A 17,219-nucleotide genomic window follows, 5' to 3' on the forward strand; every position below is an offset into this window, starting at 1 on the left:
CGCTGGCTACGAAAATGTCGCTGATCTCGCCGGATTACTGGACAATGATCTTAAGACGATGGGTATAAGCCTTGTCGGCCACAGGAACAAGATGTTGCGAACAATTCGATCATTGCCAATTACGGAAGAAAAAGATGTCTAACAATTCATTCATGAGCAAAATTCCCTCTCATAACTCAAATATCCTCTTCATGAGAAAAAACCCAACAGCAATCACAAATAGCTACAAAAGAAGTCTGCTGTGCATTTATCTGGAAAGTAAACCTTCCCGTTTAAATGAAAAGTGGACCATGACAAAGTCTGACAATTTTAAAAATCATTGAAACGATTTAACTTAAATCTGAACAAAAAAATCGCTCGATGCCGTTGCATGGAAAGCCCGTATCCGCTCGACCTTACACTCATTCTAAAGTTCCAAACGCTATATACATCTAATCGTATCTCCCACTATCTGGAGGACCTAAAGCAATAATCATATCTTATCATTTTTATTATTGTATTTAAAAGAACGCTCGCTTTATCGAACCCTATATTAATAGAGTCTCGCTGTTCTCGCCCACACAGCTGCCCGTGTCATCTGCTATAATACTATATGATCTCCATGCATGCTTCATTAAAATACATTGTAATGTCATTAATATATCCCTATAAAAAGGCAATAAATCTTCAACCAATCTGACTTACAAATACAAATAAATATCTGTTTTTATTTTTAAAACTTTTTGCACATACATGTGATATGGTCTTAAAACACAGCAGCCAAAATGAATACAAACCTGGAATGCATCGAGGAATGCATGCTTTCGTGTATTTTCCTTGTTGTCTAAAACGTCGCTCGTATAGCAAATAATCTAAAAGAGGTTGTGTAAAGTTACGCCCCTTTCTTAAAGTTGTGTCCAATCATAACTTTGGATGTCAGCGTGCATATTAGGTCTGTTTTAGACGACAACTTTCCTAGTCTTTTCAGCTGCCGAAATACACAATAGGCTTGGCTCATGAAACGTTCAACGTCTTTAAAACGGGTCAAAGGCTATGACTTCAACGCCACTTAATAAAACCTCCAAAAAATTCACAGTTTATCGCCAAGATGAATGCAATCAAAGGCTTATATAACTTGGTTATTTTCTGTTGGATATTGGGGTCAAATTTCATTTGGTGTGAAGGATATTTCATGTAAGAAGGAAACAGATTTTCGCTTACTCAAGCAGGTTAGCGTGCAAAAATGATTAATGATAAAATTCAGCAGGTCACTAGCTTGTTTGAAGTTTCTACTGAACAATAATAACTGGCTCATTATACACCTGTCTTTACGCTATTTTGTCCAGAAATTAAGAATAACAGCATGCGTATGTATGTAGCTAAGATATTCTGTTTATATCTCACTTATATTATTTCTTTTGTTCACGTTTCTCAGTGAAAGCTAGGAAACATACCGTTAACGATAATTAAGGCCTATTCTTATGAAGCTTTCCCTTGTTGCTATATTATGTGTTATCGTAATTTTTTAACTCTAACTTGGCGCCAGATAGGGTCTATTTAAAATTTCATAATACAGTTTTTCAAAACATACGCCATTTTCTTACTATTTTTATCTTTCATAAAACAATTTAGCTGCAATATAAAATTCCTAAATCCTAGTCGCTAGAAAAAAGCCTTTCTCGATCAGGATGACAAATATCCGCTATTTTGGGGGGCACTTCCAATTTTCCTAAATGCGTTTAAACAATAACAATACAAAAAACCATTTTTTTATGTGCACACCACTGACAGACAGCTATATGCCTTTATTATATACACAAGCGCCAGATATGAGGTATATGCTGCAATTTCATTGGTTGGCTACTAGACAGATATTAGCTCATATCTGTCTAGTAGAGAGCTTTAGTTGATAATAGCAAACCAAAATGCATGGAAAGGGCGACAAAGTTTGTGTATATAATAAAACAGTTATTCTGCTCACTCTCGTACTACGAGTAAAGACCCTGGGTACGAGGTTGTGCCCAGAACCAAACAACATGCTATATCCCCGGGAATGGGTATGAAAATAATAAAGTTTTAATTACTTTTAACTAATTGTTAATAACCAAGAGGGGGTTGGCACTTTGCATAAATACATTAATAAACGCGAGAACATTTTTCTTAGAATTAAATGTAAACAAATTTTGGTAATTCGCCAAACGACATAAAAAAAGCAAATGTCTGGAACAAAGAGCATCGACATCGTTTGCAATGTCTGGAAGAAAGTGAATTATATACTTGCTACAATCATCATCTTAATTCGGAATGCATCACTTATAACTGGAAATATTTCGTGCCATAACCCGATCGCGTTTCAATTGATTTTTGCAGGTAAGTGACACTCGAAGCACGGTTTTGTTTCAACGTCATGAAAAATTTTACAGGCTCTCTCTCTCTCTAATTAAGGACATATAGCTATGGTTAAAAGCTGTGTTGCCTCGTTGTTTTTAAATCAAAAATTTAAATATAGACACGATATGTTGTTGTTGCGGGTTGAAAAGTATTTAAACGACTTGATAATATAAATAGATCATCAAAAGACAATCGTAATTTTTATTGATATCTCCTCAAAATAGGAAAATACACTTTTATAGTCATGTGAAACAAACGTGTCAGTTCAAAATTGTCTTTATTTCGAGTGGAATCATATACAAGGCAGGAACGGTTAATATACTGGGTATTTATAGCAAGTGTTAATGACTTGTGGTCAGAACCGTAAAAAGCGTGGTTGGCAATGACATTGCCAATGTACGTATAAATGAATATTAATTAATGCGGGTATTTCTTTTTGAATTAAATGCAAACCATTTCGACAATTCGTCTTGCAACATAAAGAATGCAATGTCTTGGAAAACAGGAAATTATATACTTGCTACAATCATCATGTTAATTCAGAATACATCACATATAACTGGGAATATTTCGTGCCATAAGCCGATCGCGTTTCAATTAATTTTTGCAGGTAAGTCGCACTTGAAGCACGGTTATATAGGCTCTGATATATATATACACAAAAACATAGTTGCTATTTCTCGTACTTCGTTTCATTTTGTGTCAGTACAAAGCCAAATATTAATAAGGTATTCTTGTTTAAAATATAAAAATATATATATAGGCTATAGCGGTATTCATAAAGAAAACGTCTTAATTTATCTGTGCCGCTTTCAGTAGTTATAATTTTTCTGTTTCATGTCAATTCTGTTTCATTAAATAAAGTTATGGAAAAAAGTTATTGATAAAAATAAATTGTCGCTTTAACAAAAGACAGTCGTAATTCAGTTTGTTGTTATTTCCTGAAAATGCACTTTTATAGTCATGTGAAACTAACGTGTCAGTTCAAAATTATAGACATGGTGTTGACAGATAACGTTATAGCAAGTTACTGGGTAACTTCACAAGCTGATTGTTTGTTTTATTGCTACGAAAATAAAAACTGTCTATCTTACAACTATGAATACAGTCTCTCTTATAATAATGAAGGAAAGCTTGGTCTTTGTGAGCTGAATAATAAGACAATGAGTTCATGTCCTTTGAGGAAGGCAATGAAAGAAGGCCATGGATATTTTGATGAAATGAATGTCGTTGAAAGGAAGGCAAGGAAGACTATATTATATATTGTGTATTCTTATTGGATGAAAGCCTGCGTAATGTTGAGCGGTAACTCGTTTAAATTGGAAGTTGGAACCCAATTTAAAAAAATGAAGGACAAAAGAAAGTTTTTAAAAAATAGTTTTGCCTTGTGCTCAATGGCTTCTGCTCGATTTGCTTTACAACGAAGTTCTCAAAATACAAAATGAAACAATAGTAAGCTGGCAAAGCTGACTCGACGAAATATATTTGTTGTTTTGCTTGGCTGACACAGCTGACTTGACTGTTTTTGCGTACAGAATAAATAATAAATGAATTAACTCCGTTTATCAAGACCCTAGATTGGAATAAATGCAGAATATCAGAAATATTCAGAATGCAGGGGTTATAATTGTTTGTCAGCGATTGACAATAAATGTTCCTCAGGGAATCTATTTATTGACGTTATTATTTCTCAGGTGTATGGATCAGAGCAAAACCCAGGCGCGTCTTGTCTGGACATCAGCAGTTGTCATGACAACGATGGTGAATACTGGTTAGCTTCCGAACAGACATCCTGGGTTACCATGAAAGTATTCTGTTACATAAAGCAAGGTACCTTGCAAACAAAATCATTCCTATAGTGCTAACTAAAAGTGAACAATAATTTAATCAGATGCAGACCCCCCCTGTTTTTCGTTTCTTTCAGACCCAAGTACCATTAATCTAGCTCGAAACAAGCCTGCCATTCAAACAAACACAGCATATGGAGCTGTTGCAAAAAGAGCTGTTGATGGCAGGAGAAGTTCAAATTGGAGACAAGGTTCATGTACTCATACATATGGAACAAACTCCCCATGGTGGAGAGTGGATCTACAACATGTTGTAAGTAATCTTAATCCTTTTAATTTAATCCTAAAATTAATCCTTTTTAACTATTATCCTCATACTTGAATATGAAATAAGCATTTGCATGAGGTTGTGACATAATTAGCATAAACATACTCTGCCCACTCGGGTGAGTACATATTATTTGTAACGTATTTATGTTTGGATAATTAACACTATTGATGCTTGTCACTGTCAACTATCTTGGACGAGTGTCTAATTTTACAGAAGTCATACTAAGTTGAACCTAGGGTTGAACTTAGTGTTGTGAAGGTGCGCTTACTCTGAATTTGCTTGACCTGGCGGGAATCAAACACCTGACTTTTGATTGGTTATAATTTCCTTTTGTTTATAGTTTTTCATTCGAAAACTGATCATCACCAATCGTTCAGACTGTTGCTCTGAAAGACTTTCAAATTTTCAGATCAGGATTGGTGCAACCCTTAATAACGCAAATGGTAATTCCAATCCTTTATGTGGCGGATATCATTCACTGAAGGCTGAAACCAAGAGTATTGTGTGTCCCAATCCAATGATTGGAAGATATGTGAATATTATTATTCCTGGATCAGGGCAGGTTCTAACATTATGTGAAGTAGAAGTCTACCCGTGAAGTTTCTTAATGCAATGTTCTTTGTGATATCACTGGCATGCAAAACTAAAATGATAACATTCAGCAGCTCACTTTTGTTTGAAGTTTCTGCCGAACAATAATAACTGGCTCATTACACCTGTCTACGTTATTTTGTCTAAAAATTAAGAATAACGGCATGCGTATATTAAGTATATAGCTAAGACATTCTGTTTATATCCCACTTATATTATTTCTTTTGTCCACGTTTCTTAGTGAAAGCTAGGAAACATACCGTTATTTGACAATAAGGCCTATTCTTATGAACCTTTCTCTTATTGCTATATTATGTGTTGTTATTATTATAACTCCACCTGTAATTCACCTGAAATTATATAGTTTACCTTCAATATGCTAGATTTATTAGAAAAGCGTTTAATAAAGGTGTTTATTTCGAGTGGAAATCATATACAAGGCATGAACGGTTGAGAAAACTACCAGTCCTCGCGCACGCATCGAACTTATGCCTTTAGTAATGCCGGGGTGCAATGACAACCTTGCAGTATTTTGCGATAGGACCCAGTATCCGGAATAAATTAGTCATCGGGACCTTCATTTATGCAAGTTATATTTAATTGAAGAGGTTTTCATGCATGTATAAATATGTTTTCAATAAATAAAATAAAAAACCTCAAGCCTAAGGGATTTTTTTAATAGCTACGAAAAAACCGTTGCCGTATGCATGATATAATATATAGGAGTCCCTAACTCATCCTTAAGTTTACAAAGTTTATAAAGTTTTTTCTTCAGAGTATTTTTTTTCTTAATTAAAGGTCGGCTGATGATCGACCGATTTAAAATACATAAGAAATCAGTGCATGACGGGAAATCGACTTTACATTACAAATAATTGGTATTTATAGCAGGTGTTAAATGACTTGTGGTTAGAACCGTAAATGTACGTATATAAATGAATATTAATTAATGCGGGTATTCCTTTTTGAATTAAATGCCAACCATTTCGACAATTCGTCTTGCAACATAAAGAATGCAATGTCTTGGAAATCAGGAAATTATATACTTGCTACAATCATCATCTTAATTCAGAATACATCACTTATAACTGGGAATATTTCGTGCCATAAGCCGATCGCGTTTCAATTGATTTTTGCAGGTAAGTTGAACTCGAAGCACGGTTTTGTCCTAATAATCATGATATATATAGGCTCTCTCTCGTATTAATTTATATATACACACACAAACAAACTTAGTTCCTATTTATCGTACTTTGTTTCATTTTGTGTCAGTACAAAGCTAAATATTAATAAAGTTTTCTTGTTTAAAATATAAAAAATATAGCGGTGTTCATAAAGAAAACGTTTTAATTCATCTACGCCGCTTTTAGCTATAAATTTTCTGTTTCATGTCAAGAAGTTTAATTAAATAAAGTTATGGAAAAACAGCATATATGAACGGCAGGGTATTCTTCAGACATCTTTTCTTCTTCTCCAAAACTCAAAGAGAGCACAAAATTAAAAGAACAGGCATGTATCGTTTAAAAGTTGCGTTGTTTGTTGCATGTTTGCAGATCAAAATTATGAATAAACAAATACGACAGATATTGCCGGCTGAAATTAAGTCTATAAACGATTAGATAAAAATAAATTGTCGGTTCAACAAAAGACAATCGTAATTTTTCTTGATATTTCCCCAAAATAAGAAAATACACTTTTATAGTCATGTGAAACTAACGTGTCAGTTCAAAATTGATTTTATAGACATGGTGTTGACAGATAACGTTATAGCAAGTTACTGGGTAACTTCACAAGCTGATTGTTTGTTTTATTGCTACGAAAATAAAAAATGCTATCTTACAACTATGAATACAGTCTCTCGTACAACAATGAGGAAAACTTGGTCTTTGTGAGCTCAATAACAAGACGATGAGTTCATGTCCTTTGAGGAAGGCAATGAAAGAAGGCCATGGATATTTTGATGAAATGAATGTCGTTGAAAGGAAGGCAAGGAAGATTATATTATATATTGTGTATTGTTATTGCTTGAAAGCCTGCGTAATGTTGAGCGGTAACTCGTTTGAATTGGAACTCAATTTGAAAAAATGAAGAACAAAAGGAAGTTTTTAAAAATAATTAGGTCTTGAAAATGGCTTCTGTTCGATTTGCTTTCTTTTTATTAAAAAGAGAAGTAAAAAACGAAGTTCTCAAAATGACAAACTGAAAGAAAAAAGTACGAAAGCCTTACTGGTTTAATGAGAAGACGTTGGCAAAGCTGACTGAACCTAAAAAACCTGGGTACGAAGACCCTGGCATATCCAGCGAAGAAAAACTCCTAATGACGTGAAATTTAACTCAGCGAAGAAATTAACTTCTGGTTTTATGCCTGTCCTTTAAAAGACGTCTGTTCGCTTTTTTTAACGATTTCCGACCGCAATGCATTCTGGTAAAATGTACATCCGCCATCTTTTTCGTTATGGTCAATTGAATTCAAGCCAGGAATAGTTCATCGCAAAAGCGTAGGTTCGATTCCTGCCGGAGGACCGATAGTTGACTAATTTTTCTCAACTGTTCCTGGCTTGAATTGAGTTGTGTATGATTTTACTCGAAATTAAGACCCTTTAAAAACCTTTAGAATTTACCTACATCGAGTGGAGGGCAACAAAATCGTAATTGATTTACCCTCTTGTAAAAACAAGATGCGATCTTTATGTTTAACATTTGAACTATTGCAGACAGCTCAACTGGACTGCAGTTCGATTAAATGAATTTCGATGAAGCAAATTTAAACATACCAAGCTGTTTCTTTTGATTTTTTTCCAGAAAATCCATAGCGAACTGTATGCCCTTAAGTTCTCGACCTAAAGATTGAATTTTTTTTTATGTTACTCCGACTTGCGAAAGATTATGCTTTTCATTGGTTGAACTGACAACATTTTTTTATGTTAAACATATCCACAAGTGATATACGCAAGGTTGGTATAGAAAGTTTCAAAACTATTCAACTGGACACTCAACTCAGGGAGCTAAATGTTTTAAAAGCTTTGGTAAGCATTTCTTATTGATCCAATGTTACTGCAGGAGGAAACCTAAACTAAACTAACTTTATTTACACTGGATATCTCTATCAGTTCTAAACTGTTCTTCTTAGAGGTCCAGTAAGGATCATCTCTTATTGATCCAGTGTTACTACAGGAGGAAACCTAAACTAAACTAACTTTATTTATACTGGATAGCTCTATCAGTTCTAAACTGTTCTTCCTAGAGGTCCAGTAAGGATCATCTCTTATTGATCCAGTCTTACTACAGGAGGAAACTAAACTGACTTTATTTATACTGAATAGCTCTATCAATTCTAAACTGTTTTTCCTATTTTCTAGTATTTAGGTTTGATTATGAAATTGGGTTTGTCTGCCTACCAGGAATCTGGAGGTCACGTGGAACGGTTGAACCAATCGCTAAAAGGATGGCGTCATATGACTCGAGCAGCTGCTGGCCGGAAAGATCGACTCCGATTTCGGTATTTGGGATGAATCCTATCCCTTCCTCAGCCAGAAGATGGATACGTCTTTGAACGACCTAAAGTAATGAGACGATTATTTCACCTGACGTCATGGTTTCCAGGAGGGTGTTGTCACCCTCGAAATTGATAGACTGTAATCTAATTATTTAGGTCAGTGAGTGTGTTGATTTGTATCAATTTTTTCTCTGCTGTTTAGTGGTAAAAAAAACAGACTTGAAAGCTTCTTTTTTTTCTAAAAAGACTGGGTTTCAAGGTGTCTGTTGGGCAAAAAGCAAAAAAATTCCATCTATTTCTTTTGAATTGCAACCGCTAGAATAAACTATTCTCAATAAATTGCTTTTAACTAAAAAATAAAACAAAATATTCCACATTATGTCTAGAAAAGCGCGCTGGAAATCAGGTTTTTGAGACAACGAGAAATTTAACTTCGCGCAAAATTACGCCAAGTGGAAAAAGAGTTTTAATCTCAGTTGATTTGATAGCCACCACGGCGCTTATAAAGTATATTGTATACCTGATAGCCACCAATTATTGTGCGTGTTCACGACACGACAACGTGTGCGGGTTCACGTGAACACGACAACGAAAGAACGTTTTAACTCTTAAATTTTGTGTGGCAATGATAATTGATTACGCATACGAGGGAATTTTCAGTTTATTTTATTTTTTTATTTCACAATATTTAATCTATTTTCAACTGTTTGAAATTGTTATACAGATTGGAAGTCTCATTGCTTTTTCACGAATACTTTTTACATCTTTCAAACAACAAAAGCAGTGTGTCGGCATCTTGCTTGAGACATTTCTAGAAATTCTTCCCAAGAATATTTTTCAAAGTTGAAACCTTCAACTGACTTCAGCATTCTTTGCTCACCCAATCCTCCAAGGACCACAATGTTGTTTTCAATAACAACTGCAGTACATGCCCTCCTCTTAAATCTCATTGATGGCAGCATGTGACTTTGTTCTGTCTTGACATTGTAAATGATAACTGTATCTAATGTCTTGCATTGTTTGTCAGCACCACCAATAACAACAATGTTGTCTCCCCATCTCACAGTTGCCATAGCACTCACTTCATACGGCAGTGGTGACAACTGTTTCAGTTCATTCTTCTTTATATCGTACAGTACAACACTGCTGAGGCTGTCTTTGTAACTGTCAGTTGTACTTCCACCAACTATCAACAAATTATCATCAAATATTTCCATGCTGTGACCATGTCTTGGTTCTGGCATTCTTGATAAGGTCTTCACAGTATAGGGAGGAACAAGCTGGACTGCTCTGATCAAGTCAGATAAACCATTTCTATTATCACCTCCAGACACTATCAACTGATCATTATACAGCACACTTCTGTGATATCTCAACTTATCAGGTAGTTTAACAGGACAGTCACTCCAGTGTGTTGAGAGATCAGGGTTTCGGTCAATATTCATTTTAATCATATCATCAACAATGTCAGACAAACCACAGGTACCCCCAGCTATGGTCATATGATTGTTATAAATAAATGAAGTCGCTCCCCAACGATTTGTTGGCATTGATTGTAATGGCGACCATGTTCTTTGACGCCAGTTAAACATCTCTACATAGTTAGTTCCATAACCTCCAGCAACAATTATATTTTCCTTATAACCATTTCTATTTCTTGTGCTTTCTTCTATCCTGCCCTCCATCGTGATAAGAACGTCCTTCATTTCATCAAAAGCTCTGACCAAAGCTGTTTTCAATCCATCGACTTTGTTGTTCATATCTGCCGCATTTCTTTCACGATTTTTCTCTAAATTTGTTATTTTAGTTTCAATTGTTACATTATTCTTCTCGATATTCGCCATTCTTTCCTCCATATTTGTCAAAGTTTTGGTTATTTCTCCGCACGAGTGACACTTCAACTTTCGGAATTCACAGACTTCACTTTCATGGTGAATAAGATCACGCTTGTTGACAATTAAACCACAGCCTTGGTTTGTACAAACGGCTGGTGTATATCCACATGTATCTTCATGCCGGTCAAGATGCTGTAATTCTACAACTTCTTGACAACCTCTGTCGATGTAAACGCAACGAATTTTTGATTCATTTAAAAAATCTTTTACCATTCGCGGTGGTTCGATCAAAGTCTCTACGGTCAGTTCATCAGCACACGTTGGACATGTTTGAGAATTTTCCAGATGTTTCGTAATACAACAACGGCAAAAAGAATGCTGGTTTCTCGAACACATAACCGGCTCTTTCAAGACATTGAAGCAAATCTGACAATGAAAATTTCGATTGATTTGGTTCACAAACCTTTTTTCATCGTAGCCTTGTATATATGAAGCCATATTTCACGTCGTTCTTGTGTCGTAATAATAAAGCAAGTTCTGTGTTGTTTGTCGCTCTGTAGTATAAACCTCGCTGTATAGACTGAATATGGATACAGTCTTCGTTCTTGAAGAAGTCTGTGTTTGTATTTCCCGAAATCTTCCCAAAAATGATAAATTTACGAAGACAAATATATTTAAGGAGTGTTTTGTAGACAGGAATTTGCTTGTATGAAAATATGATATCATTATCATGTCTTGTGACAAAAGGTAATTGACCTCCTGTTGAAATACTGACTTGCAATTGGTTGTGTTTGTGTTGGTAGGAATTTCTTATTTCATTATATGGAAATGAGTTCGAAGAAAGCGATACTTTATACCAAGAAAAATCAATCATAATAATGAAATATTTAGACTAAGTATATTATGATCGATGCGGATAAAGTCTGTATTAGAATTTACTTCGAATCTTTCGACGAATTATGTGTCTAAAGCAACAGACAAATAATTCTTGGGTGAAATATATTTCAAGTGTCTTTCACAAGGGCTGGTATTTGTTTACAAATGATCCCATGGAAAACACGGAATCGTAGGTTTGGAATCTGGAGTTCGTGAAACGTGATCTGGTGTGAATTATTATCAGTTATCAACCTGGAACGAGGGTGATTCCACAAGAAATTACCCTGAGGGATGAAATATTCCGAGGGCGCTGCCCGAGGAATATTTCATCCCTCAGGGTAATTTCTTGTGGAATCACCCGAGTGAAAGGTTGATAACTGATATATTATACCGAAAATTTAAAGCTTTTGACAAAAAGGCAAATACCTTTTATTTCAAATAAATATAATAACGATAATTTAACATTTATGAAATATAAAATAATATTCAAAATATATAATATTTACTGGACAAAAGTCGTTCAATTTCATCTTGTACCGACGAATTTCCCTCGTCATTGTCGTCCGGCGTCTTGTTGCCGTCGGCCATATTTACAATCTGACACCCGTAACGGCAGGCTAGTTTACGAATTCGAGGGTGATTTAAAGTGGAATCACCCTCCCTTGCGGGCAAAAGAGGGTAATTCGACTTTAAATTACATGCCCCGGGTAAAAATACCAGGATTTAAGTTCGCAGTCTATGTGCTTCCACAAAAAATCTACTCATCACGTGGTACAAATACAGTTTTTTTATTGGACTATTTGAATCTGAGGTATAATATTGGAAATAATTCCATGTTTACTAAATCCTGAATACACGAAATTAATCCTTTAAATCAGGCTAGAATTAGGGTTAGGATTAGGTCTTAATCAGGTTGGTAAAATGAAGCAAATTATATATTCATTATTTTAAACAAACCTCTTTCTCAATTTTCATTGAAGGAATTCCATACATCAGTAATCCGCCACATTTCTCGTTCTTTTCATAAACCGTGACAAGGTGACCAGCCTTTAAAATACAACATTTTAAAAACAAAACATAGAGTCAAATGTCGATATATTTAATGTCGTATATTTTGGCGGGAAAACGCTTAAAACCTAAAATCTTTTCGGCGTACCGCTCAAAATTAATTTAATTTACCTTTATTCTTTAGATTATGTTGTGAACTAAGTTTTGAACTGTATTTAGTGAATGCAAAACACCAAAGAAAGGAGTTATTTCAAAATATAATGCGGCTATTATATAATGTCAACGCCATTATTACTGAAATGAATACAAAAGAAGCTTCGATTCAAGTGTCATTTTCTTCCCGGCGTATCCCGAGAAATCTTTTCATTTTCACAATATTTTAAGATTATACAGTAAACATACTTTGTGGATGCTTTTCAGGTTTGCAAAACATTTTTAATGCTGAAAATTTTAGTGCTGTTGCATGAAGATATAACTGAGGTTTTGAGCATATATTACGCAACATAGAAAAATATCTCATATTAACAATCTCAGCATGAAATTGAGTCGCATATAAGCGAACGTCGAATGCTGTAATTGTTTTATATTATAGCCAGATCTTTATAATAATAATAATCTTATCACAAATTCTCACTACATGAGGGGCTTTGAAATATATGATGCTAACCAGGGTCAATTATATTGCAAAATATAGACGTTCTCAGGTTGAAATATTTATTATTTGACGAGCTTTCGACCGTCAACTACAGGCAGTCTTCGAAGGGTGAAGAGTGAAGACTAAATATAGACTAAATATTTTAAACAGAGAACGTCTATATTTTTCAATAGCACTAGGAGGGGGGGGGGCAGTTCACCTGAGCCAGTCTAGCAAGATTTAACGAAGAGAGATATTGATAAAATTTGTTCATGTAGAAATTACGATGGCTTTGAAAGTTTAATTTTGATACCTTGTTGAGTTGAGCGGCAGCTGCTAGACCAGCAGGACCACTTCCAATGATAGCAACAGTTTTGTTTGTTCTCATTTGAGGCGGCTAAAATAAGTACATTAGAAAATATAAACCAAGGTCCAGAGGTCAGATAGTTCTATCAGTTTTAAACTGTTCTTCCTAGAGGTCCAGTAAGGATCATCTCTTAATGATCCAGTGTTACTACAGGAGGAAACCTAAACTAAACTAACTTTATTTATACTGGATAGCTCTATCAGTTCTAAACTGTTCTTCCTAGAGGTCCAGTAAGAATCATCTCTTATTGATGGGGTGTTTGATGGAGTACAGATGATATTACCTGAGGTTTCATCCATCCTTTTTCAAAAGCAACATCAATGATTTGACATTCGATACTTTTGATCGTAACAGGTTGTGAATTGATGCTCAGCACACAGGCACCCTGACAACATGACGAAAAAAATAGAAAAGCTTATCCAGGTTGGTTGAAATCTGAAGATCTCTGGTCAGTGAAATGAATCATAAAAATCGTGGTTTTTATCAATACAGTTTCTGCTTAAATGTTATGAGATCAGATGTTTCTTACCTCACATGGCGCGGGGCAAACTCTCCCGGTGAATTCTGGGAAGTTATTTGTCTGCAGCAATCTGTCCAAAGCGTCTTGCCATTGACCCTGAGAGTGGAGATTAAATTGCAATATTCATTTACCCAGTTTCAGTTAGTTCAATAGTACAGTGAAAAGAGGATTTTTGCTTAAAAACTTACGTGAAAAACAAGATCATTCCATTTCGGGATTACATTTCCCAAAGGACAGCCAGTTTTTGACTGACAGAAAGGCACGCCACAATCCATGCATCTATAATAGACAAAACACGATAATAAGGGGTTATTAAGACTTGCCCTCTAGGAAGAACACTATAGAACTCATAGAGCTATCCAGTATAAATACTTAAGTTTCCTTCTGTAGTAACGCTGGATCAATAAGAGATGATCCTTACTGGACCTCTAGGAAGAACAGTTTAGAACTGATAGAGCTATCCAGTATAAATAAAGTTAGTTTAGTTTAGGTTTCCTCCTGTAGCAACACTGGATCAATAAGAGATGATGCTTACTGGACCTCTAGGAAGAACAGTCCAGAACTCATAGAGCTATCCAGTATAAATAAAGTTAGTTTAGTTTAGGTTTCCTCCTGTAGTAACACTGGATCAATAAGAGATGATTCTTACTGGACCTCTAGGAAGAACAGTTTAGAACTGATAGAGCTATCCAGTATAAATAAAGTTAGTTTAGTTTAGGTTTCCTCCTGTAGTAACACTGGATCAATAAGAGATGATTCTTACTGGACCTCTAGGAAGAACAGTTTAGAACTGATAGAGCTATCCAGTATGAATAAAGTTAGTTTAGTTTAGGTTTCCTCCTGTAGTAACACTGGATCAATAAGAGATGATCCTTACTAGATCTCTAGGAAGAACAGTTTAGAACTGATAGAGTTATCCAGTATAAATAAAGTTAGTTTAGTTTAGGTTTCCTCCTGTAGTAACACTGGATCAATAAGAGATGATCCTTACTGGACCTCTAGGAAGAACAGTTTAAAACTGATAGAGCTATGCAGCATAAATAAAGTTAGTTTAGTTTAGGTTTCCTCCTGTAGTAACACTGGACCGCTAGGCAGTAAACTCTGCTTTCATCACGTAGTAAAATGATAGTTCCATGCAACGCTGACCTTGCAGCTTGCACCTTCAGTTCCTTCTGTTTGGGATGATTATAGATCTCGTTCCAGTCCTTCAATCGTTTCTTAGCTGGTCTGTAAGCATTCGCGCGTCTTTTGTATCGCACAAAACCTCTGAAAGCAATCGTAAAAGATGTTGAATTCAGTCATCAAACAAGCTAGCAGTGTTCTACTAGACACCTTGATTCTTTGTGGTTCTAATCTGGACTGATTGGCAAAGATAGCAACTTAAATTGTTTTGTCAAACTCTCAATAAGGGTGGCTGGCCAGGGCCTTTGACGCAAGGCGAGCAATTTAGCCCGGACCCCAAAAAAAACCAAAGACACGGAATTGGTGAATACTCGAAGGAGAAATTTTCTAACAGTCTAAGGCCCCGTTTACACTATACTGGTTCGATTGTCACGATATCTTCCTTTCCCTTTAAAGGGCAACGGTTATAGTAGCAAATGCTTATTAGTTTGATAGATTTGGTATATTTACTTTGATCTCTGACAGTAATTTTTTTACTGCCTTTCTTTTTTACTGCTACAAAATTTGACCCACTCCGGAAACAATCCAGTATAGTGTAAACGGGGCCTAAATATACCGATATTTTACTAATACCTTTGTTTATCAATGTTTTTCTCATCACTGTCATTCGGAACAGCTTCTTCAATATCAGCAATGTCGTTCACCGAATCCTTTCTTAATGGCACTTCTTCGTAAAAATTACCATCCATCTTTTCATCGCCATTTTGATGCGAAGGGTTTTCACTCTGAATGATTTAAAACGTTACCTTTGATAAACTTTATCCTTAATTTACCACATACAAAATATCACTTCAAGTAATTCGTTGAAATAATAGTGTTTATACATCTCGGAATATTTTCTACTAACCAAGATCTCCTCGTTTTCTTGCTGTTTCAATGCTAGTTTATATTCTCGAGGAATAACCTACAAGCGAGAGTTTACATGAGAGTTTCATCAACTATCATTGCTTGATCAAACGTGAACAAGAGTTGCATGAGAGTTGACAAGCGAGAGTTTGTTTACATGAGAGTTTCATCAGCTAACATTGCTTGATCAAACGAGAACAAGAGTTGCATGAGAGTTGACAAGCGAGAGTTTACATGAGAGTTTCATCAACTATCATTGCTTGATCAAACGAGAACAAAAGTTGCATGAGAGTTGACAAGCGAGAGTTTACATGAGAGTTTCATCAACTATCATTGCTTGATCAAACGAGAACAAAAGTTGAATGAGAGTTGACAAGCGAGAGTTTACATGAGAGTTTCATCAACTATCATTGCTTGATCAAACGAGAACAAGAGTTGCATGAGAGTTGACAAGCGAGAGTTTACATGAGAGTTTCATCAACTATCATTGCTTGATCAAACGAGAACAAAAGTTGCATGAGAGTTGACAAGCGAGAGTTTACATGAGAGTTTCATCAACTATCATTGCTTGATCAAACGAGAAAAAGAGTTGCATGAGAGTTGACAAGCGAGAGTTTACATGAGAGTTTCATCAACTATTATTGCTTGATTAAACGAGAACAAGAGTTGCATGAGAGTTGACAAGCGAGAGTTGACATAAGAGTTTCATAAACTATCATATATTATATTATCGACAATATGCAAACCTTGATGAAGAGTTTAACAGCCTCACTCCAGTTATCTAACAAGGTCTTTGCCACGGTAGATTGCGTGTAATGAAAGTGATCCTGAATGATGTGTTTTAGTGAGGTATAATCTTCATCTTGTAATGGATCAAGATCAACTTTTTGTGTGTTGCAAAGACTTGGGAATTTACCTGACCTAAATAGGAAAGAAATCGTCAGAAGCTTGTTCACATTTGCTACCAGTTTGTCATATTTGAGATCTATAAGCGCCAATACTTCGACAATTTTTACCGGTCAAAAATGTAAGCGATCCCTCCCGACATTCCGGCCGCAAAATTTCTTCCAGTCGGTCCCAAAATAACGACCGTTCCCCCCGTCATGTATTCACAACCATGGTCACCACACCCCTGAAAAATAATGTATTCTTTACAATGTAAGACAGATTCTACCTATTGAGTTACAACAACATATTTCAGTTGCATCTGTGCAGTGTTTCATAATCATAATCATACTTAGTACAGCGTTTGAAGATCTTTGGACCCACCTCACAAACAGCAATGGCGCCTGAATTGCGAACACAAAAGCGTTCGGCAGTCACTCCACGAAAATATGCCTAAGGAATTAAAAGTGAAGTTAGTTTAGTTTAGGTTT

At 35.5% G+C, this 17,219-nt stretch overlaps 1 long non-coding RNA gene and 1 pseudogene across 1 annotated transcript; one reads left to right on the forward strand and one right to left on the reverse strand.

The window, feature by feature from the left end:
• The first annotated feature begins 4,071 nt into the window (after positions 1-4,071).
• LOC114541211 lies at positions 4,072-5,426 on the forward strand. The gene is made up of 3 exons (XR_003689204.1): positions 4,072-4,200; positions 4,295-4,470; positions 4,829-5,426. It is a non-coding gene; the product is annotated as an uncharacterized LOC114541211 (long non-coding RNA).
• Positions 5,427-7,818: 2,392 nt separating this feature from the next.
• LOC114541210 overlaps positions 7,819-17,219 on the reverse strand; it is an 81,576-nt pseudogene continuing 72,175 nt past the window's right edge.

Source organism: Dendronephthya gigantea, unplaced genomic scaffold (assembly GCF_004324835.1).
Source record: "Dendronephthya gigantea isolate DGI-Jeju-01 unplaced genomic scaffold, DenGig_1.0 000274F, whole genome shotgun sequence".
Taxonomy (NCBI): Eukaryota; Metazoa; Cnidaria; class Anthozoa; order Malacalcyonacea; family Nephtheidae; genus Dendronephthya; species Dendronephthya gigantea.